Here is a 24,601-nt window from a genome sequence, read left to right on the forward strand (position 1 = left end):
AAATATTAAACCAGTTGTACTGGTAATGCAGTGTTTTACTTAAACCTGACGAATGTAAAAATAAGAAACAAAATGGTGTAGAGATGATACAAATGGCATAAAATGAACAAAGAAAATTATGATATATAACAATAAAGAAAATTACGATAAAATATGACAAAGATTTTTATAACATCATTTCACAGTACTGTACATATAGCCTACTCAACTTACGACCAAATCGTGTTACGACCGGTCTGTCGGAACCAGTCGTGGTCGTAAGTCGAGCACTAGCTGTATATGACATTCAGGATGGTGCTGCTAAATGAGTAGAGCTTGGAGTAGAGCAGCTGACAATTCAGAAAGAAGACATCAGCTGGCTGAATCCCTTGCCCTTCTTTTTCCTTGGGTCAAAAAAACTCAAGAAAGATAATTTGCATGGCAAAATTATTAAATACACACACTCCAAGACAGATACACACTCTCCTAAAAATCCTTGGCTCAGATGTTTGAGATCACAACATATACAAGCAAGCTTTGTTTCCCTCTCCTTAGGACTTAGACATAAGTTGAACAACTTAAAACAAAACCAGTCAATAACTAAAATCCAACACTAATTCTTCACCTTTGCTAACATGCTGAAGGAGTAAAAGAATGTTTAATATTAAATTATTTAACTCACATGCCAAGTGCTAATAATAATACCTATCAATTACTAAATGCTTCTTTTTTTTTTTTTTTTTTTTTTTGAGACGGAGTTTCACTCTTGTTACCCAGGCTGGAGTGCAATGGCACGATCTCGGCTCACCGCAACCTCCGCCTCCTGGGTCCAGGCAATTCTCCTGCCTCAGCCTCCTGAGTAGCTGGGATTACAGGCACGCGCCACCATGCCCAGCTCATTTTTTGTAGTTTTAGTAGAGACGGGGTTTCACCATGTTGACCAGGATGGTCTCGATCTCTTGACCTCGTGATCCACCCGCCTCGGCCTCCCACAGTGCTGGGATTACAGGCTTGAGCCACCGTGCCCGGCCTAAAATATTTTTTAAAGATAGGGTTTTACCATGATGGCCAGGCTGGTCTTGAACTCCTGACCTCAGGTGATCCACCCACCTCAGCCTCCCAAAGTGTTTTTTTTTTTTTCGAGACAGAGTCTCACTCTGTCACCCAGGCTGAAGTGCAATGACACAATCTCAGTTCACTGCAACCTCTGCCTCTTGGGTTCAAGCAATTCTCATGCCTTAGCCTCCTGAGTAGCTGGTACTACAGCACACACCACCATACCTGGCTAATTTTTGTAGTTTTAGTAGAGACAGGGTTTTGCATGTTGGCCAGTCTGGTCTCAAACTTATGGCTTCCAGTGATGCACCCGCTTTGGCCTCCAAAAGTGCTGTGATTACAGATGTGAGCTTCCACGCCTGGCCTATTCGTGTAATCCTTAAGGAAATCTCCCCAAGTTATTTCTATGTCACAGTTGAGGAAACTGAGACTGAGCTATGGTGAAGACAGAAAATTATTTTCTTGCCCTGGATCACATAGTGATCCCACACAGAGTTGGAATTTGAACCTAGGTTTGCCTTTAAAGTCTGTGCTGTAAGTACATTCTACAGGCTCATGATAAGTAAGCCATTTTCTCACTAAAATGCTTTAAACTGAAGTTTGGAAGATTTAATTTTTAGTCATTAGCAGCAAATCTCAGAAATTTTAATTTTTTTATTTTTTTATTTTTTTGAGATGAAGCTTCTCTCTTGTCACCCAGGCTGGAGTACAATAGGACAATCTCAGCTCACTGCAACCTCCACCTCATGGGTTCAAGCGATTCTCCTGCCTCAGCCTCCCAAACAGCTAGGATTACAAGAATGAGCCACCACACTCTGCCTCACAGATATTTCTTTATAGGAAATTCAATATTTTAGTCACTTAAGACACTGCAATTTCATAAGACAGCAGATGGGAAAAATCAAGTTAAAAGAAGACAACAAGTAGGCTGTTTATACTAACAAGTTGTGTCACATCTTATCAGTGCATTACCTGTCAGTCTACCGTAAGATGACAGCTTCAAACTAAATTAAACACTCATTAAGACACTGTAGGAACTGTGAAAGACACAAAGATGAAAAACAAAAAATACCACTATCTGCCTTCAAAGAATTTATAATTCGAGGAGAGCAGACATATATCCTCGCATACTATGCTTTTCTTCACCTAGCATGACCAAACAGATGTTGAAAAGTAAAGGAAAGATTTTCAAGACCCCCCAAAAGCGTAACAAACAGATCTTGCTTAGTGTGTTAAACAATAAAAGAACATTGTTTGCTTTTCCTCCTATTAAAGCCCGGCAATCGCCACAACTTTTGTTTCCTTAGACTCTTACCTTAGTTTATTTTCTTTTCTCTGCTGACATAATATGACTTATCTTTTTCGGATTTTCTGTTCTGTTTTTAGTTTTTTCTGCTGTAATTGCTGGGGGCCAATGTCTCACCCTTCTACTGTAGCACACATTGTGTTTGCTACAGACACCTCCAGTTTCTTCTTTGTACTTTCTTATTGGAGATTTGGAAACAATTGCTGAAAAGATCTGTGAGCACCCAGTGGTTCTGAAACTTTGAATCCTAACTATTCAAAAATAATTACCTTCAGGAAGTCTAATCAAGCAGGTAAAAGACAACAGTCATTACAATCACCCTCTGTCATTCCAACTCCTTGCATTTTACTGCTATCAGCTTTCGCCATAGCTGACAGTGGGGAGGTGGACTTGAGGTTGAAAGCAAAAGAAACTACACTAAAAATACTGTATGGCAAATTTTAATATATAAAAGTGCTAGCGATAGATGATTATTGGAGTCAATGACATTAACATGCAATCAAAATCAACGCTTTGCACCTGCTGAAATGAAGGCCAACTTGACAAAACCTTTAGGAACACACTAGACAGACACTTTTTGGTAAACGTGAACAGCTAGAATTTCTATCTTGCCTTTATTTACTCTTATCTCTGAGATTTAAAAACTGTTCTTTTCATCCTCTCAATTTTGGTAGATGATTGTAAAGCCAATCAAATGTGTTTCCCGGGGGCGGGGGGAGGGGGACACTATAAAAAAGGGCTTAAAGAGTAACCACAGGCCACAGGACTAGACTAATCATAAACCTGGATAACCGAACCTGGATTTTCTTTAAATACTTCCTGCCTTTTGTTTCAACCTGCAGTATACCTTCAAGGTTAACTGCAGTCTCCCTGAGCAATGGACCAGCCCACCCTAGACTGGGATATACTCATTCCTAATCGACTGCTATTTATTTACTTTTGTATACTGTTTCATTTGAAAACACGGTGTTATTAATTGACTGTCAAGCCACATACACTGCATTCCTGCCCACACAAAGCCAACTCTGCAGATATTCAACACACCCACCTCACTGTGAAATGTAAGATGGCTTTTCATCAAGTTCTCAGGGAAGAAATAGGGTGGAAAAGGAAAAATGAAACGCAATTCAAACCTAAGAAACCCTCAGAGGCTGGACTATCCCAGAGGGCACAGAAAGTAGAGGGAAGGTACAAAGAGTAAAGGGGAGGAGGTCCTATTTCTCCCTCTTTCAGAGTCCAAAGAAGTCCCGAAGCAGGAGAGCCCTTGACTCCACACAGTAGGCCAGAGGATGCCAGGGGCGGCGGGAGGAAGACTGACTATCAGAGAATGGGGGATGGGAAGAACTTAAGTCGGGGAACACGCTTACTCGGTAAAGCTGGCTGTCTAGGTCCCGTCTTTGATTTTTGCTTCGCCCCATCCCTCCTTTTTGGACACTAATTTTATCTTACGGAGGAAAGCAGCTCCAGTCCCAGCTTGGCGAGCTGGGACAGGTGTAGGAAGGGATGTATGGCCTTCCGGGGGTACAAAATGGGGTTGGGGGCGGCAGCCTAGAGAATCTGTACCTGTGAGTCCTCTCCGCCAAGGCTGAGGTGCGGGGTGGGAGGAGCCTTTGAATGAGGGGTGTCAGAGGGAACCCCCTCCTGAGGAGCTGGGAATCGACGAGGGACAAAAAGTAGCTGTGAGGACCCTGGAAGGATGAGTAGCCGCCTCCTCGGGGAATACCGGGAGGTGGAGGAGACGGCCCCGCCCCCTCAGGGGATGGGCCCAGCAGCCGTTGGGACGGCGGTGGGAGGCTATCGGTGCCCCTATTCTTGCTCTGCTCTCTAGAACCCGGCCTCCCAGCCATCACCAAGCCCCAGGGCTGGTGGTTCCTACCTTTCCGCGACGCTCCGGGAACCACTCTCCTCCGCCTCCGCTCCCCATCCACAGCGGCTGAGGCTCCGCCCCCTCAGCCGCCCGGCGGGGGCATTGGCATTCACCATCACCAATCGTCTCTTTGCTTCTCCAGCCCCGGCCCCAATCCGCTCCGACTGGAGGCGGGGCTTCTCCAATGTCATTCAAGCTCCTCCCGGGGCCCCAAGATCCCTTTTGTTTGGGAAGAGCAAGGCTGGGATTGAGCTTGCGTCACTTCCGGGAGGAAGTGCCCTCCTCGGTCCCGGGCTTCAGGGTGGGCTCGCGTGCGCGCCCCTCCCGGCCCGGGGTCTGCAACTTTCCACCTTCTGCGTGCTTTCTGGGCAGGACCGTGGCTAGTGCTTCGTGCTTTTCCCTGATTGTATGGGGAGTTTAGGAATGGAGGGCTCTGGTAGCCTGAGCGATTGGGATTTTATCCAGAATGTTAATAAATGAAGTGGGCTTTGTTATCTGCGTTAGAATGAATTAGTTGTTCAAAACCTGGCTTCCTTGCTCCCGCCACTCTTTTTCTTTTTTCTGTGGGCGTGGTGCTGGAAGCAAGGGTGCAAAGATGAAACACCTGGAGATCACCCTTCTCTCAACCACATTTTGTACAGAAGAGGGTACTAATTTCGGGGGACGTAAACCCAGCGACCTTTCTTCCAGGCGGAAGTCGAATAATTGCAAATGTGTGTGGCAGGTTTTTTCTCTCTATGCTTGCCAACTGAGGCGACTTTTTTCTGTCCTTGGCCTCATTATATTGTGGGGAATGCTTTGCAGTGAAGCTGAAACAGTGGAGAGTACAAAGGATGCAAGGAATGTCTGCCTTGTGAACACAGGAATGCAGATCTTAGAGGCAGCAAGTCCTAGGCAGGACCAAATAACAGAGAGAGGAGTGGATGTTTAACTAGCTGTATCCCTACCTGAGGTCAAAGTTTTTGAATTCCGTTTCCATCAATGGCTGTCAGCTCACAGATTGACTCAACTGGTTACATTTACAATAACCACATTATTTTAAATATAAGTATTTATGAGACAAATATAATGCATAAATAATTTTTAATTAATAATACATTATCCCTAAGCTTAGCAATTATAGTTCGCAAGACAGCATTAGGGACCTAGTACTTGCCTAGTCAGACAGTCCTCGAGGCAGATGCAGCCTGCCTCATGCGGTTTACAGTCTGATCGAGGGATGCAATCAGTCTGTGAGATTAAGTTCGAATGAAGTAAACAAGTATTTATGTTATCATTGTGCCACGTACTTTCATTTAATGGAATTTTATGTCATCTTCAGTACTGTGTGAGAAATCTATCCTACAGTGTAGGATAGATATCGTGTCCAATTTGATTCAGAGAAATCAAATAAAAGCTAGTAAATGGTAAATGATAAAGAACTTCCAGTAAGGATGTGTGACTCCAAACTTATGCCACATTCTGCACACTTCACGTTGGCTCTCACAGGGTGGACTGAGAATGGGTGTGGATGATCGTAAAGCAAACATTAGAGCCAGAAGGACAGCTCTATGCCTCCTCCTGTTGATTTTAGGCTTGGGAGGGTCATCTCTATATATGAAGGACAGCAAGACCATGTGTGGAGGTGCTCAATGGCAGCATAAGTGAATCTGGAGTAATGAAGTAGGATATACCAAACTTCAGAAAGGCATCATGCCTTGTGTTCTGAAGACTGACAATCTGAAAGGTAAATGAGGGACCAGGCACATAGTAGGTACTCAATAAATATTGACTTGAAACAAAATATCTGAAATGGTTACAAATACAATGTGTTAGGTGCTGGAACAGGCAAAAGAACTTGAAAAATCCCATTTCCTCCTCCTCCCCTTTGCTCTGCGTATGGGTATGCAATGAGGAAGTGCCTCATTGCCTGACAATGAGGAAGATGTGGGAGAACAGGCTATTTTCTGCTGGCTCTGAGTCACTGTAAGAGTTGTTCTAGTGAATCAGCTCCTCCCTTTTTTTTTTTTTTTTTTTTTGAGATTGTGTCATTGCACTCCAGCCTGGGAGACTGGAGTGCAATGACACAATGGGCTCACTACAACCTCCACCTCTCGGGTTCAAGAGGTCCTCCTGCCTCAGCCCCCCTCGTGGCTGGGATTACAGGCACCTGCCACCACGCCTGGCTAATTTTTGTATTTTTAGTAGAGACTGGGTTTCTCCATGTTGGCCAGGCTGGTCTTGAACTCCTGACCTCAGATGATCCACCCGCCTCGGGCTCCCAAAGTGCTGAAATTACAGCCACGAGCCACCATGCCCGGCAGCTGTTCCCTTCTTTATCTCCTTCCCTTTGTAGCTGTTAACCACCACCCATTCTTTTCTCCAGCTGACTGGGCGGGAGCAGTGCTCTGTGACCTACTTCCTTTAGAGCAATGGGCAGCTTCCCTGATTTCCTGGCTTCCCTTCTGCCTATTCCTAAGTGAGTGTAGAAGGACTCAGCAAAAGTGAGAACATCCCTGCGTTGTAGGATTCAGAGTCCCTGAGGGTGTTCAGATTGCTTTCCTTTTAATTTTTCACCCCTGGAAGTGGTGAACAGGCAGGGCTTGTGAACCTCGTGTATCTTTCAGACTGCAGAAGTGAGAGAGTTATGGAGCTTTGTGATTCTTCAATGTATAAACCTTGTAAATAAATTTAGAGTCTGGTGCAGAGGTGTACACAGAGGTTAAAAAATGGTTCATAACAATATCTTAGATTTGTATAACAAAATATAACATTTTAATGTCTATTATTTTATCAAATGGACAGTAAAATATTTATTAAATGCTTATTGTGTGTCAGGCAACAACTTAAAGTGCTTAGAAATTATAGATTGTGTCACTTTTTTTCCAAATAGGTAAACATTCTAAGTAGGTGTTCCATAAATGTTTATTGCTGGTTTGGGGAGGCAGAGGTGGAGTAAAAGAGACCTAGACTAGAGGTTAAAAAATCTGGAGTCTAGTTCTCATTCTGTCATCAAATACAGTAGTTTCCAGCTGGTGGCTTAAAACAACAGAAATATGTTCTCTCTCAGCTCTTGAGGCTAGAGGTATAAAATCAGGGCATTGACAGGATTGGTCCCTTCTGGGGACTCTGAGAGATGCTCCATCCCAGGCCTCTCCCCTAGCTTCTGGTGGTTCCCAGTGATCATTGGCTTGCAACTACATCATCCCAACCCCTGCCTCTGTCTTCACGGCCTTCTTCCCTCTGTGCCTCAGCCCTTTCTGTGTGTCTGTTTTTCTTTTTTTGAGACGCAGTCTTGCTCTGTTGCCAGGCTGGAGTGGAGTGGTGCAATTTCAGCTCACTGCAACCACCGCTTCCCGGGTTCTGGTGAGTCTCCTGCCTCAGCCTCCTGAGTAGCTGGGACTGCAGGCATGCACTACCACGCCTAGCTAATTTTTTGTGTTTCTAGTAGAGATGGGGTTTCACCATGTTGGCTAGGATGGTCTTGATCTCTTGACTTTGTGATTTGCCCACCTTGGCCTTCCAACCTGTTCTCTTCTTCTAAAGGCTCCACTCATATTGGACTTAGAGCCCACTCTAATCCACCACGATCTTATCTGAACTCATTACATCTGCAAAGACCTTATTTCCAAATAAATTCACAGTCTGAGATAGGTGCACATGAATTTTGGGGCGACACCATTCAACCCAATGCATAAACTTACTTGGCAAAGTAACCTTCTTACTTAACTCCATTTAAGTTCATTGATAAAAGGAATGAAAGTCTTGGACTAATTCCTAAGATCAACTCAGCCTATGATTTAATATAATGATATATGCTAGATGTATTAATCAAGCTATTAAATTATGTGCTAAGCATTATGTAATTTTTTATATGACATCTCATTTAACCTTTAAAAGAACTGCATGAGATAGATGCTAATAGTCCCCTTTTGCAGGTGAGGAAGTTGAGGCACAAAAAGGTCAAATGTCATGGACTTCATAAGTGATGAAGACAGAATATTTACTTAGATCTGATTCCAATGCCTACCCTCAGAATTACTATGCTCTATCATCTCTCCATCATGTTAAGTGGGTTAGGAAGATGGGGAATGCAACACGTATTTTCAAATTTGATTTATGGAATATTTGGAGCTGAGTATCACTTTTCTGAAGTTGCGTGTATAGTTTGGACAATTTTATTTTATTTAATTAAAATATGTATTGAGACAGGGTCTCACTCTCGCCCAGACTGTAGTGCAGTGGCCGGATCTCCCGGAGTGCAGTGGTCCAATCTCCGCTCACGGCAACCTCTGCCTTCCAGGCTCAAGCTGTTCTCCGGCCTCAGCCTCACAAGTAGCTGGGATTATGCGCGCCATTACCGTCGGGCTAATTTTTGTATTTTTAGTAGACACGGTGTTTCACCGTGTTGGTCAGGCTGGTCCCGAACTCCTGACCTCAAATGACCCACCTGCCTCGGCCTCCCAAAGTGTTGAGATTATAGGCGTGAGCCACCACGCTCGGCCTGGACTGACTTTAAAACAAGGGAAACCGAGAGAAGCGGGAATAGTGGCTGGTAATGAGGCTTAGTAGATAGGAGGAGAGCTATGGGCACTTACCTGAACTTGTTTCTTTGTTTGTTAAATGAGTTAATAGTGTCTGTCTAGGAGACCAGGTGGTTGTCAGTATCCAAGCGATCTGATGTACATGAAAGTATAAACTACCTGGGAGACCTTGCTCAACCTCTTCCTCTTCTCTGAGTCCCAGACTCCAGCTAAACATCTGGGGCTCCAAAAGTCTCCTTCTAGCTGTGACCCACTGAACTGGGACTTATCAAGATGCTGAGTGCGGAGTGAGCTAGATGTATAAGCCGAAGTGAATGGGAAAAGTGATGAAAACTAATGCTTTATTTCTTCTGGCTTGTCTTCACTATCTCCTTTTCCTCCCTCTGCGCCCCTCCCCCCGCCCCGCCCCTTCTGCCCAGGGCTGAGGAGCTCAAAGTCAAAGAGGACTCTCCAGCCCGGGACCAGGCTGAAGCCCGAGGGCAGGTACGCCCTCCACTGCCCCTTTGATCCTCTGCATTTTCTCCCATCATGTGTTCCCACAAAGGCTTTTCTGGGCAGTCCTTAAACGTTCTCTTCTTGCTGCTTCTCTCTCTGCCTTATCTGGGGAGACTCAGGAGCCAGGAAACGAGATTTCTGGGTGTGGCTTTAACGTGTTCTCGAGCTTATTGCTCCCCCTAGTGTCGAGCAGTGAATTCTGCAGCCGTCGTCGTCTTTTCTGACCACTCTTTTGAGGCCTCCCGCGCCCAACATAGCGTTTCCTTTTATGGGTGTGGGCTGACAGTACAGCAGGTGGGGACTCAAAGGACTGGGGGTTCAAAAATCCACCTCGGGGGAAAGACATATTCTTTGTGTTTTGGCAAAATATGGGAGCCAACTTGTCCATGATGGAAGCTTTAAACTCTTTCTCTTTTTTTTTTTTTTTTTTTTTTTTGAGACAGTCTTGCTCTGTTGCCCAGGCTTGGAGTGCAGTGGCTCAGTCTTGGCGCACTGCAACCTCCGCCTCCCAGGTTCAAGAGATTCTCCTGCCTCAGCCTCCCGAGTAGCTGGGATTACAGGCGCCTGCCACCACACTCTCCTAATTTTTTTTTTTTTGTTTGTATTTTTAGTAGAGATGGGGGTTTCACCATGTTGGCCAGTCTGGCCTCGAACCCCTGACCTTGTGATCTGCCCATCTTGGCCTCCCAAAGCGCTGGGATTAGAGGCATGAGCCACTGTTCCCGGCTGGAAGCTTTAAACTCTTATTCTAGATTGCATTTGGGGAAGTCCAGAAGTAAGAGGGAGAGAAATCTACCCTTTGGTGCCTACCAGGTACATAAGTGACATAAATAATCCTTGTAACCTTTACATATATAATTATTGTAACAATCCTGAGAGGTAATGTTTACTACTTCTAGTTTTTCAGAAGAGAAAGCAAGTTGGGAGAGGTTAAGTGTCTTCCCCAAGGTCACAATGTTGCTAACAGTGATAGCAATATTAGCCAATTATTTAGTGCCTACTCCATACCAGGCATGTGATTTCTTTTAATCCTCACAGTGTTGTATTTGACCGGAGCGTAGAAAGTTATCACGAGACAAAAGTATGCCAGATTGCAGGGTCATTTATTATGCCGGCGACCACAGAGGACTCACGTCTCTCCAACCTGTGGTGCCAGAAGGAGGGTGCCATGATTTTTTATACCTGAAAAACCACCCTGGGAGTGGGGGTGAGGGGCAGGGATGGGGATGATAAGGTTTCGGACATTTCAAGGGCTAGGGGATTCTGTGATTCGCCTCCTGGGTGGAGACAAGGGCGGGGGTCTCCGGACATTCCAAGGGCTAGGGGATTCTGTGATTCACCTCAGTGGTTTACAGAAGTCAAGATATACATTTGTTTACACATCACAGATTTTAGCAGTTACTGATAAGAAAAGGTAAGCAGCTTTACATAGTTTTGAGGAACAAACTAGCAGTTCTATTTACAGAGGCCAAGCACAGTAGTTATTGTAAGGAGAATGGGGCAGCCATTTCAACTTATCTAAAAACAGTTTTGCATTTTATAAAATAGTTTTGCTCCGGTTCTGGCTCTAGGCCAGCACAATATCACAACAGGAACACTTTAAAGTGGTGATTATAATCTTCATTTTACTGAGAGGCAACTGAGATTTGGACAGTTTAAGAAAGGAATAACTGAGAAGCTGCCTGAGGTCACGCAGCGAGGTCCTCCTGTTTCCAGTCCCAGTTTCCATTCCACCATGGCCTCATGGAGCTGGTGGGTGGTAGAGGTGGGACTTGAGCCCAGGCCTGACTTAATGTTCTTTCCATTACTGGTGCTGCTCCGCAGTTCTTCCTGAGCACCAGGAAACCAGGGTCATGTGGTCCTTTGGAGTTCCCGACCTGAGATGATGGCAATGAAAACGCCAAGGCAGAAGTCCAAAAGATCCTGGGGACAGTTTGCTCATGGAAGCACGTGACCAGAGCTGCACAACAATATTGCTGTCAGGGACCCCGGGGAGGACCTTCAGAGGAACTGAGTTCTGTCTCCCTCCAGTATTCTGTGTGGAACTCACGTGTTCCCCTGAAGCTGGTGGGCCAGGATGGGGAATGCAAAGCTCAAACGGACCTAAAAGGAAAGGTAGATGAAAAATTCCTGGAAGTAGATGAGACCGAAAGTTCCACATAAAAAAATTACCAGAAATAAGCAGGGCACGGTAGTGTGCACTTGTAGTCCCAGCTGCCTGAGAGGCTGGGGTGGAAGGATTGCTTGAGTCCAGGAGTCCAAGACCAGTCTGGGCAAAATAGTGAGATGCCTTCTCAAAAAAAAAAAAAAAAGAAAGAAAGAAAAATTACTGGAAATATATGAGATATACCATGGAGCTCCCAAATCATCCAGCAAAGTTCCCTTTATATCCAAAATACAGATTAGTCATAGGTCCCTGGAATAATGCTTTTTTTTTTTTTTGAGACAGAATCTCACTCCATCACCAAGTGCCAGGCTGGAGTGCAGTGATGTGACCTCGGCTCACTGCAACCTCCGCCTCCCAGGTTCAAGCAATTCTCCTGCCTCAGCCTCCCGAGTAGCTGGGACTACAGGTGCACACCACCACACCCAGCTAATTTATTGTATTTTTAGTAGAGATGGGGTTTCACCATGTTGGCCAGGATGGTCTCAATCTCTTGACCTCGTGATCCGCTTGCCTCGGCCTCCCAAAGTGCTGGGATTACAGGCGTAAGCCACCGCGCCGGGCCAATGCTTTATGTCACTTTGGGTGAATCACAAATTTTCTTTTTCACTTTTCTCTTTGAAATTATTAAATACAGGGCCGGGCGTGGTGGCTCACGCCTGTAATCCCAGCACTTTGGGAGGCCGAGGCGGGTGGATCACAAGGTCAAGAGATCGAGACCATCCTGGTCAACATGGTGAAACCACGTCTCTATTAAAAATACAAAAAATCAGCTGGGCATGGTGGCACGTGCCTGTAATCCCAGCTACTCAGGAGGCTGAGGCAGGAGAATTGCCTGAACCCAGGAGGCGGAGGTTGCGGTGAGCCGAGATCGCGCCATTGCACTCCAGCCTGGGTAACGAGAGCGAAACTCCATCTCAAAAAAAAAAAAAAAAAAGGAAATTATTAAATACTTATTAAATGATTATCATCACATATGCCAGGTGGTAAGTTGACAAACTGGTTGACATTATGTTTGTCATTTTGAGGTATAAATTTCATATAAATAGTCTGGTGGGAAAAGATATTAGTTGGGAACTATTTTTTAAAAACTAATTTGTAAGTTACCTTGTTTCATTAAAGATGAACTCTTTTCCTCTCTTCTCACCCCTCCCCTTTCTCCCTCTCTTCCTCTTCCTCTGTCCTAGGCACCTTCCCCCCAAAAAGTCTGGAGCCAGATTCCTTTTCTGTCCTTGTTGGCGTTAAGATAAAGCTCTGAGTAGCCTTGCCAGAAGGGCTGAAGCTTACCCAAAGGCCGGTCCTCTTTCTCTTTCCCCTCTATCCTGCCTCCTTTCCCACACATAACCTCACATTAAGCAGAAAATAATTTCTGTGCTAGGGCCAGAGACAGAGCTTCAGTTTGGCTCGGCTGCCTTACAGTTTCAATTTGATGAAAGCCGATTACACATTTCCTCTGGTCTGTTATTTCAGCTGAAGCACCACACAGTTGGCTGAATGGGTCCTTGTTGCACACAAAAGGGAGAAATATTTGTAGGGAAACTAATGACCTGGTTATGGCTGTACCGTCATTTCTAGGCAATTTCCTGGTAAATGGCCCTTTGGAACAGTCTGGTGCTGGAAGCTTCTGTGCCCTCATTTCTGCTTCGTAGCTCCGTTGGGCTCCTGCAGGGCCCAGTCTGCCCTGAACAAAGTGATCGGGTGACCCCTTTCTTGGGAGGAGTTTATACATTTCCCACACCCTCTTCTTTCTGCCATTTGCCTTTTTCTTGTCCTCCTTTTATTCCTAAAAATACTCATTGAATGCCTGTTAACATTACAGCGATAACTAACACAAGTTCTGGACCTCGGCCCTCGGTCTTGAATGGAGGAAGACTTGTGTAACTCACGGCCCCAGGCACTCCTGCCTTCTGCAGCCATGCTTGCCAAAGAAAATAACTCAAATCCCTATCTACACCATCGTCGGGACTCCAGATGTCAGGGGCAGAAGTCCTTATCCAAAATGGCAAAAGGATTTTTATTAGCTCCTACAAAAGAAAAGTACAGGAGTAGTCTGATTTCAGACGAGACTAGATCAGTTTTTTCCAAAATGTTACCAGGACCACCAGGTTCCTTTCCCTTTCCCCTCTCCTTCCGCCTTCCCCTCCCCTCCCCTTCTCCTCTACTTTCCCTTTCCTTCACTTCCTTTCCTTTAGATAGGGTCTTGCTCTGCATTTGGAGTGCAGTGGTGCAATCATAGCTCACTGCAGGCTTCAACTCCTGGGCTCAAGCAATCCTCCTGACTTAGCCTCCCAGGTACTGAGCCATGATGCCTGGCTGACTTTTTGAATTTTCTGTAGAGATGGGGTTTCACTATGTTGCCCAGCTGGTCTCCAACTCCAGGCCTGAAGTGCATCTTCCACCTTCACCTCCCAACGTGCTGGGATCACAGGGGCAAGGCATTGTGCCCAGGCAGGGCCAGCTTTCTAGTTCCGTGTCTCTCTACTCTACTTCGTCTGTGTTGGTTCTGTTTTAGACATGCTTTCTTCCTCCGTTGGCAATAAGCACAGTAGCTCAGACTTCATATCTTGCCATGTTCAATAGGAAAGATTACCTGCTCTTTTCAGAAAGGGGAGAAAACTCCCACTGTCTCCTTGGCTCTGCTTGGACCATGTGTTCATCCTTGAACCAGTTATTGTGACCAAGGGATAGGCTACTTTTATTGACTAGATCTGGGTCATGAGTGGCAGAGGCTCATGTGCCTGGAGACATGGATGAAGAGTAGGGAAAAGTTATAGCCTCAAATAATGTTTCTCTCTCTCTCTCTCTTTCTCTTTCTCCAGAAAAAGTGGGGATGGGTGTTTGGGAAGAATATAGTATCTACTACATATTTAAGAGTGTGTTTCACATTTGCTGTCATTCACAGGTCAGCTCGAGCTGTCGTCTGTCCAGCTCTGGCTAAGCCTGGAGCTTTTATGGGCCTCGGAGCGGAGGAAGTGCATGCCAGTTGGTCCATAGGAAGCCCAGAAAACGCATCTCAAGTTCCTACTCGGATCAGAGGGACTGACAGCCAGGAAGCTAGCCTTCAGGTCCTCCCTGGCCTCAAGGTAGGGCCTCACCAGGGACCTGCCCCCTTCCACCCAGGAGCCTGTCTGCCTCCTGTCGCCATCCATAGTGCCCAGGCTGCTCCCACCAAGGGACACCTGCGGGCCAGCTCCAACCTGCCCTCTGCCCCATTTTAGCTCCCCCACCCCCCCCGCCCACCTCCCACAATCTGCCCCAACCCTGCTCCTCGATCAGAGCGGGCAACAGAATTGGGGAGAGGCCAGTGAGTGGGAGCAGACACCCTCAAGCCTGTGGAGGAAGCAGGGGCCTTCTTGGGCCCGAGGTGCAGAGTACTTCCTGTGCCTGGGAGGGCGGGGCTCTCACCCAATCCATGGAGCATGCAGGCAGCCCTGGTGGCACCTCCTTGCAGTCTGGGGTGGGGTGTCCAGATCCTCACTGGGCCCCTCTCTGCCCACCCCTCTGTGCCCAACCACCCTCCTCCCCTGCCAACGGGCCTCATTATGGCGGCCCCCACACAGTGGAATCTGGGGAGGCTCCTGCTTGTCCCTGGCTCCTGCTGACTCCCTTGGAGCACAGCACTGCCCCAGGCCCAGCTATCCCTCCTCTCCACACCCTCCCCGCAGGGGCACCAGGCAACAGCCACGGTGCAGTGCCAGGGTCCAGAGTGGCAGAGGCTCCAGGCCTGGGAGTGGGTCCCACCTGGCCTTGCAAGGGTGGAGGCGGTGGAGTCAGCTGTCTCTAGACATGGGGCATAGGGACCCTCCACTGGCATCGCTGCTCCCACAGCCACTTCTGCCGCCACCACTTGCACCTCCCTGCTGCAGCCGGTGTGGTGGCAGTAACTGTTCCGGGTGGCCCACCACTGCCCTCAATATCACCCATAAAAAAGTTTGCTTTTAATGTATATCAGACAAATGCACAAACATTTGATCATAAATTTACATGATTTATGTCATGCAAAGTTCTATTCCAGCCCAGTTTTAGAACAATTTTTCTTTTAAAACAGAAAATTTAAAATTTAGTATCAGTTAATACTGTTTCTAGAAAGCCATGGACCATCTCATTTCAAAGAATTTCATTTGACTTCATCGGCCCTGTCTCTTTATTAATTTCTAGAGCTGCTTCTCTCCAGGCCCTGCCTCCCATCTTCTCTTCCAGAGATTATCCCCTTCTTAAAGCAGCATTCAGTCAACAAAAATATGTTGAGTACCTGTGTGCTAGGCGCTAGGGTGACAGTGATAAGCATGATGGTTGTATTTGTCCATTTTGCATTGCTATAAAGGAATACCCGTGACTGGGTAATTTACGAAGAAAAGAGGTTTATTTGACTCACGGTTCTGCAAACCATACAAGCATGGCACTTTCATCTGCTCGGGTTCTGGTGAGGCCTCAGGAAGCTTTTGCTAATGGTAAAAGGCAAAGTGGGAGCAGGCATGTAAGATGGCGAGAGAGGGAGCAAGAGAGAAGAGCAGGAGACCCAGGCTCTTTTTAACAATCAGATCTCATGGTAACTAATAGAAGGAAACTTCAGTTATTACTGCGGGGAGGGCACCAAGCCATTCATGAGGCATCCATCCTCGTGACTCAGATACCTCCCATTAGGCTCAGTGGCCCACCTCCAACAGCGGAGATCACATTTCAACATGAGATTTGGAGGGGACAAACATCCAAACTTTATTAATGGCTATGGTTCCTTCTTCCAAATTCCTGTAACTTTGTCATGCAGAGCAGTTAATTTCTTATTGCCCAAACCTTTCTTATCTCAGCTCTCTTCAGGGGTCCTCACTTTTTATAGCCAGATAAGCCCAAGAAGTCACTTTCTTCAGCAAAGGAATTGATTTGTATTGTCCTTGGAGGTCAGCTGGCTCAAACTAAGGCTGGCTTCTGTGATAATATTTTTATTTATTTTCCTGTTGTACAGGCAAACAGATAATGAGAATATTGTAGGTGAAGTGTCATACTATTAATAGAAGTCTTGACTAGGTATAGCCTTCGGTGGAGCAAGAGGGGAGAGATGGTTCTTCAAGGAAGAACTTCTTGACAGCTGTATAATACAGCCAAGGGGGAGTCACTTTAGAGCCAGACCTACCAGCTGTGTGATCTGGGCATGTGGCTCAAGTACTTGGAGTTTCAAATCCCTTATCCATAACATGGAGGAAATAAGAACATATTTCACAGGGTTGTAGTAAAGATTAAATGAGATGCCAAGCCATTTTTAACAAGAGCTCTTTTTTTTTTTTTTTTTTTTTTTTTTATGAGCCCTGCCTAAGCGGGACATCAATTCAGTTATAAACTCATAATTGTTTCTCTCCATGGAAATCTTTAGTAAAAGGCAAAATATGTGTTTGTTATGAAGAGAAACCAGAGCATAACAAGAGCTCTTTTTAACAATCAGATCTCATGGTAACTAATAGAATGAAACTTCAGTCATTACTGTGGGGAGGGCATCAAGCCATTCATGAGGCATCCATCCTCATGACTCATATACCTCCCATTAGGGCCACCTCTAACAGTGGAGATCACCTTTTTCTCTCTACCACCAATCTACCACCGAGTCCTTCAGTTTTACCTCTTACATTTCACAAATCCCTCTATGTCTATTTCTACCATCACCATCTTGTTTGTCCATTATCTTGTCTCTACCCATGACAATAGCACTGGCAATCTAATTAGTCTTCCCACATTCCTTCTAGGCCCCTCCAGCTCATTCTCCATACAGCAGTCTGAGAAGATTTTGAGAAAACACAATCTGATCACGTCATAGCCCTTCCCTTCCAATTACAGCTTCTCAGTGCTCTTAGAATAGCATGATTTACAAAGCCTTGACTGCTGCGTGTCTCTCCAGAATAACCCAGAGCAGACCCGCCCCTTGCTCTCTGTGCCTCAGCTAACTGGTGACAAGGACTCTCTCCTTGACCAAACTTTAGACAGGTTGCTAAGTTATGGAAATAAGCCAGTTATGGAAAGATAAATGCTGCATGATTCCACTTGTATGAGGTACCTAAAACAGTCAAACTCTCCCAGGATGTTGTAGTGAAATAAAATACTCAAACCAAAAAGTGGAATGCCAGGGGCTGATGGGAAGGAGAGACGGGGAGCTAGTAATCAAAGTGCATGCATACAGTTTCGGTTCAGCGAGATAAGCTCTAGAGATCTGCTGTGTGACATCATACCTATAGTCAACAGTAATGTATTGTACACTTAAAAATTTAAAGGGCAGATCTTATTATTATTATTATTTTTTGGGAAACAGCTGTGCCCGGTTTAATAAAAAGGGAAAGGGTCATCAGGTGGCCACATCCTTTCCTTGTCATTCATATCCTCAACCTACAGATCCTTTTTACCCTCATAAGTTTGAATATAGTTAAGGTTAGTTGGGTCAATAACTGATGTTGATTATGATTAAAAGAATATAAAACTCAACACCTCCTTCATTAAAAATAAACGTTGAGGAACTTGATAAGAAAAAACTAAAATATTTTTGTAGCTGCCTGGGAAGATCTTAATCCTTCCATATAGACAGATATCCTTATATCCACAGGAGGCCATGTGGACTACAACCAAACTGAGTCCATTACTCCTTCCCTCTCCGGCTCTTCTTGTGGCTCTTCTTTAGACCTTTCGGGAGACTTTGTGTGGCTCCTGTGTCTGTGACTACGGTGATGATCTGGGGACTCTGCTGCCGGATCTTGGGACCTGCTGGGGTGACATCTTGGCTCCGATGCCTTTCTTGGCATGGGGAGGGGCTTCTCCTTTTGGGAGATCGACTTCGCCTTCCAGGAGACCAGCTTCTACTCCCTCTGTAGTGCAGTGTGGGAGAGCGACTGGGCTTGTCCTAGTCTCGGTAGCTTCTCCGGCGGTGATTAGGTGATGGCACTCTTTCCAACTTCTCATCCTCCTCTTCTTCCTCTTCACTGGACCCCACATCATCCATGTCCTCTTCCAGAGCACTAACTCGAAGCTCCAGGTGCTCAGCTTCCTCTAATACATACATAGCGTTTCTTAACTCCGTGGTTTGTCGACTACAAGTTCAGCCGTAAGTCCAGAGCACTCCTCTTTCCAGTACTTGGACTCATAGATTCGCGTTCCAACGATCTTCGCCAGATTCTGAGGGTTGGTGCCGTGGATGTTGTGCGCATCCTTCACTGTATGGGGGTTAGCCATTTTAGAATGCCTTCGATTCTATTTCCGTCGCGTCTTTTAACGCGTCACATCCGGTTTCAGAAAAACCCACCCAGAGGGATGGAGAAGGTGGAAGAAGTTTCACTACACAGCTTAGGTGACCATCTTGGACGGGTAGATCTTACTTTAAGTGTTCTTACCACGCACACGCAAAAGCAGGATGCTGGATGCCTCTGTTCTGGAACATGACTTCTACTTCACCCTCCCCCACAGTTCTCCCTGACACTCCCTGCTCCCTGTCCCCACCTTGCAACTTCTCCTTTTCCCCTCACAGTCTCACTCCTACATGCAAGTGAAACTACACACTTAAGAGTTGCAAAGACCGGCCGGGCGCGGTGGCTCAAGCCTGTAATCCCAGCACTTTGGGAGGCCGAGGCGGGTGGATCACAAGGTCAAGAGATCGAGACCATCCTGGTCAACATGGTGAAACCCCGTCTCTACTAAAAATACAAAAAATTAGCTGGGCATGGTGGCGCGTGCCTGTAATCCCAGCTACTCAGGAGGCTGAGGCAGGAGAATTGCCTGAACCCAGGAGGCGGAGGTTGCGGTGAGCCGAGATCGCGCCATTGCACTCCGGCCTGGGTAACAAGAAAAAAACCCCGTCTCAAAAAAAAAAAAAAAAAAAAGAGTTGCAAAGACCATCTCGTTGATAAACTGTGTGGCTATGCCTGGGCCCTAACTTGTGCCCGAGGAAGGCTTAAACACTGTTTTCCCTTTCCTTTTCTCTGGGTGGCCATGATGACATCGAGCTTTGTTGCTTGGTCTCCCTCATCTCAGCTCCTTCCAGCTCTTTGTGGTCAGGTTTTTTCTTTGTATTTTCTTTTTAGGAGAGGCACTAACACTGGGTGATGTGGCCAGTTCTTTTCTTTCTTTTCTTTTTTAAAATTTTTTTTCTTTGAGGCTGGAGTGTAATGGTGGAATCACAGTTCACTGCAGCCTTGACCTTCTGGGCTCAAGTGATCTTCCCTTTTCAGCCTCCTGAGTAGCTGGGACCACAGGTGCATGCAACCATGCCCAGCTAATTAACATTTTGTTTTCTACAGACGGGATCTCCCTACATTGCCCAGGCTGATCTTGAACTCGGATCCTTCTGCCTTGCTTTGCCTCCCAAAGTGCTGGGATTATAGGCATGAGCCACCATGCCTGGTCTAGCAAATTCTTTCACTTGCCTCTCTACATACTCCCCTGGGTAAGCCACCTAACCAGCTGGCTTAGTTACCATCTCTACATGGGTGATTCCCAAATTTATGTCTCTTGCCCAGGTCTTTCTCCTGAGCTCTAGACCCTTCTTCCCTCTCACCCACCACATCCTGCCCATCATTAAGTCCTGCCAGTTCTACCTCCTTGATCCACCAAGTCTTTCTGCATCTCTAGTCACCACCTTAGTTCAAGCCTGCTTCCTCCCTCTGATGGATCCTGGCAACAGCCTTCTGTCTGAGTTTCCTGTGTTTGCTCTGGCCCTTGCCTCTTCAAACCATTTCTGCATGGCAGCACTAATGATTTTTGTGTAGTGCAAATTTGATCAGGTCACTTGTCTGCTTAAGTTCCTAGTAAATCATGTGCTTCCCATTTACTTCAGCACAAAGTGCAAATGTGAGCATGTCAGTCACATCCCTTCTTGATCTGGCCTTTGTATATATTTTAGGCTCCAACTTTTGCTACTTCCCTGAACCCAGGCAACACTAACCCTACCGAACTACACGAATTACCTTACTTCATTATGATTTCTTTGGCCTTGGGACCATTTGATTTGCTTTTCTACGTGAACCACCTTTTCCTGGTCCAGATAAAATACTCTTTCTTGAGTCGTCTCCTCAGATGTCACTTCCTCCAGGAAGCTTTCCATGATCTCTTAATGCCTGATTAGATTCCACCCCCACCTCTATCCTGATTGTTCTCAATGCACCCTGTATCTGTACTCTTTGTCCTTTTAGTCATATCTGTGTCTCCCTCAGATTGAAAGTTCCCTCGCGGCACATCCTCTGCCTGTTTCATGACTGTCTTCCTAGTTTGTAGCATGGTGCCTGACACATAGTAGGCATTAATAATACTTATTAAATGAAAGAACAGTGATTTCCTAAAGCTTTGTCATAGCTTACCACAGTGGTTAAGGACAAGGACATTGAAGCCAGTTGCCTCTATTTCTGGCTTCAATATCCTTGTCCTTAACTACTGTGGTAAGCTATCACAAAGCTTTAGGAAATCATCTTGGCTCAGATTCCGACTATATGTGTACCCTTGGGCAAGCTCCTCAACCTCTCCATGCTTTGGTTTGATTGCTTTGAAACCGTTTCTTATCTCATGAGTTTGGTTGGAGGATCAAATAGATTAATGTTTATATGCCTGGCATAAAGTAAGTGCCATATAAATAGAGGATAACTTATTCTACTTTACGACCAAACATGATACTTTTGAGAGTGAAACAGATGCAATTAGTAGTTATGCCAGGAAAATAGATGTTAATTGGGACCGTCTTGGGCAAACAGGGATATTTGGTCCCCTGGAATATAAGAGCTCTTAGGTTAAATAAACATCTTCATTTTTGTTGCGTTTGTTCTTCTGTGTCTATTTTCCTCTAGTGATTAGTAGTTAATTCTTCCAACCATAAAGCTTGTATGTTTGTTTTTAGAGACAGCAGAGGAAAGGACTGGGGAGACAGTGTCCCAAGGTTCAGAGATGGTAGGATAACATTAAAGAAATGGAAATGAAGTTGAATTTTTAGGCTCTGAGCACAGAAGAAAAGAGGAGCCTTTACACCCCACTGAAGCTGAGTAGGCTATGGGTTTGACAATAGAAGGTCACGTGGTTTCCTGACGGGTAGTATGATTCCAAGGGGTCCAGCCTTTCCTGGAGCCTTGCCTGGGAAGATCTGTGAGCAAGGCAAGCTGTGCCAATGTACTTGACATGTTGTTGCTCTCTGGTCACTGAGTTTGCTGTTTTCTTTCAAACTGTTTCAGAAACATGTAGTTCCATTTGTTTCCCCAACAGGGAATGTTTTTTCATTACTTTAAAATAGTTGTTTTTCTGAACTGGGATAAACACCTAGTGTGCAGAAGTTCTGTTGCATGGTCATTCCAATTTGAATTCTATTATTTCTCCTGCTTACCTGGGTAGGAGAAAAATATGCCTTCTAAACACGGTTATCCTTTTGCTGGTTTCCCAGACAGGTGCACTATCAGATAACGTACCTTGCAGCTGGCTACATCTGCCCAGAATACCAATTGCAGGCAGTTCTTGTGGGGACTGTGATGCTGGGGGGGGGGGAAGAAGGGAAAGAGTAGAGCAGCTTTTCTTACCTTGAAATACTGAAGCCTGTCAATTTGAGGAGCTGCCATTCAGAGATGTGTACCAACCCCATTCTCACCCTCTCTTCATCTGGAGTGGGAGTGGAGGTGGTAGTGGGGAGGAGAAAGGAACAAGAGAATGAAATGACATTTGTAGAAATAATTTCCACAAAGCATATTGGTCATGTGCTTAATAATATAGGAGAGAGAGAGAGAACTGAAGACATATTTGGCTGTTAGTTATTTCACAATTCATTCAACATATAATATATAAAGTATTTACTATGTGTTAGTCACAGTGCATCAATGTATATGAAGAATATTGTATAGGGCCAGGCGTGATGGCTCACCGTTGTAATCCCAGCACTTTGGAAGGCTGAGGCTGGTGGATCACTTGAGGCCAGGAGTTTGAGACCAGCCTGACCAACGTGGTGAAACCCTGTCTCTACCAAAAATACAAAAATTTGCCAGCCATGGTGGCAGGTGCCTGTAATCCCAGCTACTCTGGAGGCTAAGGCAGGAGAATTGCTTGAAACTGGGAGGTGGAGGTTGCAGTGAGCCGAGATCGAGTCGCTGCACTCCAGCCTGGGTGACAGAGCGAGACTCCATTTCAAAATAAATAAAGAAACAAACACACTCCAAAATAGCAAAGGCCACATATGACAATCTCATAGCTAACATCATACTGAATTGAAAGCCTTTCCTCTAAGACCTGAAACAAGACAAAGATGCCCACTTTCATCACTTTTATTCAAAATAGCACTGGAAGTCTTAGCCAGAATAATTAGGCAGGAGAAAGAAAAAGGGGGAACTCAAACTGGAAAGGAAGAAGTCAAATTTTCCTTGTTTGTAGATGACATGATCTTATATTTAGAAAAGCATAAAGACCCCCCCCACACACAAAAAAACTGTTAGAATACATGAATTAAGTAAAGTTTCAGGATGCAAAATCAACACACAAAAATTAGCAGCATTTCTATATGCCAACAGCAACAATCTGAAAAAGAATACATCAAGAAAGCAATCTCATTTACAATAGCTAAAAAATAATAATAAAATACCTAGGAATAAGTTTAATCAAAGAAGTGAAAGATCTCTACAATTAACGCTATAAAACACTGATGAAAGAAGTTGAAGAGGACACAAACGCACAATGTAAAGATAGTCCATGTTCATGGATTGGAAGAATTAGTATTGTTAAAATACCCATACTACTGAAAGCAATCTATAGATTAAATGCAGTTCCTATCAAAATGCCAATGACATTCTTCACAGAAATAGAAAAACAACCCCAAAATTTGGATGGAACCACAAAGACCATGAATAGCCAAAGCAATCCTGAACAGAAAGAACAAGCTGGAGGCATCACATGACCTGACTTCAAATTATACCGTAAAGCAATAGTAACCAAAACAGCATGGTACTGGCATAAAAACAGACACATCCACTAGTGTAATGGAATAGAGAACCCAGAAATAAATCCATATGTTTACAACCAACTCATTTTTGATAAAGACACCAGGAACATACACTGGGGAAAGGACAATCTCTTTGATTAATAATGCTGGGGGACAGATGCAGTGGCTCAAACCTGTAATCCCAACACTTTGGGAGGCCAAGGCAGGAGGAATGCCTGAGCCCAGGAGTTTGAGACCAGCTGGGGCAAGGAAGACTCTACAAAATAAAAAAGTTAGCCACATGTGGTGGTACGTGCCCATAGTCCTAACTACAAAATTAAAAAATTAGCTACATGTGATGGTGTGTGCCCATAGTCCCGAACTCCTGGGTTCAAGCAGCCTCCTGAAGTGCTGGAATTACAGGCATGAGCCACTGTACCCAGCCTGTAGATGTCTTTATTGGGTTCAAGAAGACTGTAGTGGGTAATGCAAGTATATTTATGAAAGTAAAGGATAAGTTGGGAGTATCTTGGATTTAATTTTCTCAGTGAAGCAGGAGGACAGGCTATCTGCTGAGGGGTGGGGAGAATGAGGTGGATTTGTAACAGTTCTTCATGAACCTCTCAAAAGACAAATCTGTGGCAGAGTGTACAGTTTTCTGTACCAGGACTCAGAGCTCCAGGTTTAGGACGAGGGCAGGCAGCTGGAGAGCTGGGTTCTGTAGTCAGGGTTTTCCAGGACTTATGAGTAGAGGGAAAAGGGAGCAAGGGTATTGAGGGAGCTGGTGAGAAAGCAGTCATTGGCCACAGGTGTAGCTTGGGTTTTAAAAGACTGAGACTTAGGAATGGAGGGGAAAGGAAAGATAAACTGTGAGGCCACGAAGGGGTTAAAGTGCTGGAACTCAGTGAGGCCAAGCAGTGGTGAAGTGGGAGGAAGAGAGCTGCAAGGATTGTGATTTGAGTGGGATGCGGAAGTTTCATTTTTCTTCCACATCAGATGGGTCATGTGCCGAGGTTGTAACAGGGTTTGAGGGAGGCAATCTCACACATGAAAGTGAAAACCCAGTCATCACGCTTATGAACCACGAAAGGATCCAAAGGTTCATTTTTGAGAGGCGGCGAAGCTATGCTAGTAATGGTCTAATCGTGGCCCTGAAAAGTGTAAGTAGAGGAGAAGGCTATTGGAAGTGATTAGTTCGGGGAAGGTTAGGCCATGGGATGGATTGGGTTTGGCAATTTGTCTCAGGATGAGGGTGGGAGTGAATGTGTAAGGTAAATGGGGGAGTCCTCAGCCGCTGTGGGCTAGG

The 24,601-nt window shown here is 45.3% G+C and overlaps 1 protein-coding gene, 2 non-coding genes and 1 pseudogene across 4 annotated transcripts in view; all 4 read right to left on the reverse strand.

The window, feature by feature from the left end:
• Positions 1-4,459, reverse strand: part of CTTNBP2NL (CTTNBP2 N-terminal like) — a 66,091-nt gene extending 61,632 nt beyond the window's left edge. Inside the window, exon 1 of one of the 2 annotated variants that reach the window (XM_032249756.1) lies at positions 4,218-4,323. The gene's annotated coding sequence lies outside the window, so the exon portion shown is untranslated. Of the gene's footprint in view, positions 1-4,217 lie in introns of both variants that reach the window. The other variant, XM_032249755.1, reaches the window with a different exon arrangement.
• Positions 4,460-16,689: 12,230 nt separating this feature from the next.
• Positions 16,690-16,802, reverse strand: LOC116531231. Its single transcript, XR_004260321.1, has one exon. It is a non-coding gene; the product is annotated as a U5 spliceosomal RNA (small nuclear RNA).
• A 1,082-nt stretch (positions 16,803-17,884) lies between these two features.
• Positions 17,885-18,401, reverse strand: LOC116531099 (annotated as a pseudogene).
• A 5,884-nt stretch (positions 18,402-24,285) lies between these two features.
• Positions 24,286-24,388, reverse strand: LOC116531245. Its single transcript, XR_004260333.1, has one exon. It is a non-coding gene; the product is annotated as a small nucleolar RNA U13 (small nucleolar RNA).
• Between the last annotated feature and the right edge of the window lie 213 nt (positions 24,389-24,601).

Source organism: Sapajus apella, unplaced genomic scaffold, assembly GCF_009761245.1.
Source record: "Sapajus apella isolate SASKATOON/1434 unplaced genomic scaffold, GSC_monkey_1.0 scaffold69, whole genome shotgun sequence".
In the NCBI taxonomy this organism is placed as follows: domain Eukaryota; kingdom Metazoa; phylum Chordata; class Mammalia; order Primates; family Cebidae; genus Sapajus; species Sapajus apella.